Here is a 4,363-nt window from a genome sequence, read left to right as displayed (position 1 = left end):
GATGAGACAAAAAGCTTTTGATTCCACCCTATCTAATAAATCCCCCCAAACATATGAAGAGTACTCCATACCAGGACAGATAAGGCCCTTGTACAAAGTTAGCAGTTGGAGGGGAGAGAAAAACTGGTAGAGATGCCTCAGAACACTTAACTTCATAGAAGCTGTTTTAGCAAGAGATAAGATGTGAAGTTTCCAGTTTAGATTATGAGTAAAAGACAGACTGAGGATATTTAGTGTAGAAAAAGGAGGGACAGCTGAGTGTCACTGAAGAAGAGGGGATAGTTGTCTGGAAGGTTGTGTCAAGTTGGTAGATGGAGGAATTGTTTTTGAAGCATTGAACACTACTAAGTTATCTCTGCCCCAATCAAAAATCTCAGAAATATCAGAAGGCAGGCGTTCTATGGTGTTCCTGTGTGGTCTGTTGACTTATGAAGGGTTGGTTGTCTCTGAAAGGATGTGGAAAGATGTAGGGTGGTATCATCAGCGTAGGAGTGGATAGAACAAGAAGTTTGGTTAAGAAGATCATTAATGAATAATAGAAAGAGAGTGGGTAAGAGTACAGAACCCTGAGGAGCACCATTGTTAATAGATTTAAAAGAACAGTGGCCATCTACCACAACAACAATAGAACGGTTGGAAAGGAAACTTGAGATAAAGTTGCAGAGAGAAGGATAGAAACCATAGGCAGGCAGTTTTGAAATCAGAGATTTGTGCCAGACTCTATCAAAAGCTTTTGATAATGTCTAATGCAACAGCAAAATTTTCACTGAAATCTCTAAAAGAGGATGACTAGGATTCAGAAAGGAAAGCCAGATGATCACCAGTAGAGTGGCCTTGACAGAAGCCATACTGGCGACCAGAAAGGAGATTTTGAAGTGACAGATGTTTAAGAATCTTCCTATTGAGGATAAATTAGAAAACTTTAGACAAGCAAGAATTTAAAGCTGTATGGTGGTAGTTTGAAGGATTAGAATCCTTTTTAGGTTGAATGTAGGCAAACTTCCATCACAAAGGAAAGGTAAAAGTCAATAGGCATAGTTGAAAGAGTTTGGCCTGGCAAAGCACAAGCACAGAAGCACAGTTTTTGAGAATGATAGGAGGAACCCAGTCAGGTCCATAAGCCCTCCGAGGGTTTGGCCAGCGAGGGCATGGAAAACATCATTATGAAGAATTGTAATTGAAGGCATGAAATAGTCAGAGGGAGGAGGAGAGGGAGGAATAAGCCTAGAATCATCCAAGGCAGTGTTGTTACCAAATGTTTGAGAGAAGAGTTCAGCTTTAGAGACAGATGAGATGGCATTGGTACCACCAGGATTAAATAAAGGAGAAAAAGAAGAAGTAAAGTTATTGGAGATGTTTTTTGGGCAGATGCCAGAAGTCTTGAAGGGAGGTGGAGTTTGAAAGATTTTGACATATTCTATTTATAAAGGAGTGTTTGGCAAATTGAAGAACATACTTGGCATGACTCTGGCCAGAAACATAAAGTGCATGAGATTCAGGAGATGGAAAGCTCAAGTACCTGTTTTGGGTAACCTCTCTATCAATGTATAGTACGAGAATAGGCTGTGTTAAACCAAGGTTTAGAAGGTTTAGGATGAGAAAAAGAGTGAGGAATGTACCCCCCCCCATGTCAGACAATACTACCTCTGTTATGCGTTCAGCACACAGAGATGGGTCTCTGACATGGAAGAAACAGTAATCATTCCAAGGAAAATCAGCATAATACTTCCTCAGGTCACCCCAACTGACAGACAAAACGTCAGAGGCACCTCTGCTTTGGGGGATCTTGCAGAGGATTTGGAAAAATAGGACAAGATACAGGTATGAGGTTGTGATTGGAGGACCCCAACGGAGATGAGGTAACAATATAAGCAGAAGGATTAAAGGTAAGGAAACGATCAAGAGTGTTGGACGTATCTCCAAGTCAGTCAGGAATACGAATAGAAGCAAGGGCACCTTGATAGAAGGCGGTGGCGTAGTGGATAAGGTGGTGAGCGTGGGATCGGGCAGTTTCGAATCCCACCAAGTGCTGCCTTGAAATTTTGTCATTTGTTGAGTGGTTTAAAGTTGTTTACATGCCACCATGATATTCAGATTGTAGGTGGAGGTGTAATTGCCTTACACCAAAGATGTGCTTGGGTGGTGATTTGGGCCCTAATAAGGGTACCACTATCAATAAAATTGCCTGCGCTGTTAATGGGGTGGAAGCTGGACAGCGCTTCCCATACTCTTCAAGTACACCTACAGGCTCTATAGGCTATGACATAAAAAAAAAGTTGCTTTAGATCATGGAGGATAGCAAAGTTGAAGGCTAGTTCACCAGGATGGTCAGCGAAGGGAGAGGAAAGCCATAGCTGGTGGTGAACATTGAAATCTTCAAGGATGGAGATCTCTGCGAAAGGATAGAGGAACAGAATGTGCTCCACTTAGGAAGTTAGATAGTCAAAGAATTTACTATAGTCAGAGGAGTTAGGGGAGAAATAGACAGCACAGATAAATTAAGTTAGAGAGTGACTATTGAGTCGAAGCCAGATGATGGAAAACTCCGAAGATTCAAGAGCGTGGGCACGATAGAGCAAGTCAAGTCGTTGCGCACAGAGACGCAACATCCAGCTTTGGAATGAAAAGGGGGGTAAAGAATGTAGGAGGGAGCAGAAAAGGGGCTACTGTCAGTTGCCTCAGACAGCTGTGTTTCGGAGAGGAAAAGAAGATATGAGGTTTAATAGAGGAAAGGTGGTGTTCTACAGATTGAAAGTTAGATCTAACACCTCGAATGTTGCAGAAGTTAATGAGGAAAAAGTTAAAGGAGGTATCATGACACTTTGGGTTGTAACCGAGAAAGTCCGACCTGCGGACATTTCTGGTCCCCTCTCTAGGAGGACTCCGAGGCTGGGTTCGGAGTCGTCATTCTTAATTTTAAGTGAAGGGTGTGTCTGTAGCAAGTGCTTGTAGTTTTGTGAAAAGGAGGAGAGTTATCGTTAGGGGGCAGGCTGTGGCTGCCCCCCCCCTTGAGTTGTGAGACACAAAGGGAAATGGTCAGCGAGATCACAACTTGCTTTGATGGTGAATTCACAGCACCCCCGGAACTGATCCATACCAGAACTGGTCTAGAACAGAACTAGTGCTATTAGACGTACTCGCTGGGAGTAAATTATCATTTCAGCGCATGTCTACTACCTCCTCCTAGTAACGTTAAAAGAGATGTGGAAATATATCATGTAGTGTACGGTCAGCTCTCTAATTGATGAAAAAGTTTTCCTACCTATACTATTTCTTACAAAAGTGATGTCATTCTTTTTTGGCACGAAGTAAGTGTTTTCTTTAATTGGAGCCTATAGGTAAAAGGATTTGGTTTGTGTTTTTGGAATGTGGTTCAACAGATATTTCCAGCCAGAGTACAAATCTGAGACGCACGAAGAAAAAAACGAAGAGAAAAATAGTTAAGATTTACATTAAAAGGAATAATCTGACCCAGTAATATGCAACCAACGAAACAGACTAATTAATAGAGTTGCATAAATGTGGGTTCTAGCCGGAAAGTGTCACACCTAGCGACAAGAAAATATCGACTAGTTGACGCCTTGGCGGGAAGTGAATGTAAACAAACAGCTAACCGCCAGTGACGATGCTGAAGCTATGGTTGCTCTTCGTTTGGCGTACCGGAAGAGTCAACAGAAAAAAAAAAAAAAAATACACAGCTTCAGCATCATCACTGGCGGTTATCTGTTTGTTTACACCCACTTCCTGCTAAGGCGCAACTAGTCGATTCTTTCCAGTCGTTACGTGTGACACTTTCCGACTAGAAGATATGAGTCGGAAACTCTACCTACGTAAAATTTCACGTGTGAACTCGCCTTGATTAATTTCTGGGATCCCAGATGTGTTCTTTTTCCCTCACCAACTCTAACATCTTCTCTATACCTAGAGATCACATTTTCAGAGCTTACTCCGTGACGTCACGGCGTATATAAAGTCGCAAATCGACTGAACAAAACCAACATGTTGGTCTTGTTTTGTAACTGGTTTCTCCAGTCGCTAAGCATCGATATTGAGTCGGAAACTCTACCGACGTGAAATTTCGGTCGCAAATTGGCACGTGTAAACCCGCCTTTAAGGAGCAATAAGGAAGACAGTATACTACGTGACAATCTCAGTATGGGAAGTTCAATCCCAGCTTGACACTTGTTTAAATTTTGGCGCTTGAATTGGCGATGTTTTAACTTTGCCATTTACAATTACAATAGCTTAAAATTTATGTTTTTGTGTTTATACTTATCTGATATAACCATAGTATAATAAGAGACTAGTTGCTGCACATCATTGGAAAGAAAGAATATTTTCTAGGCATGGATACGTAGTGCGC

Source organism: Portunus trituberculatus, chromosome 43 (genome assembly GCF_017591435.1).
Source record: "Portunus trituberculatus isolate SZX2019 chromosome 43, ASM1759143v1, whole genome shotgun sequence".
NCBI classification, from domain to species: domain Eukaryota; kingdom Metazoa; phylum Arthropoda; class Malacostraca; order Decapoda; family Portunidae; genus Portunus; species Portunus trituberculatus.
This window is presented reverse-complemented; position numbering follows the sequence as displayed.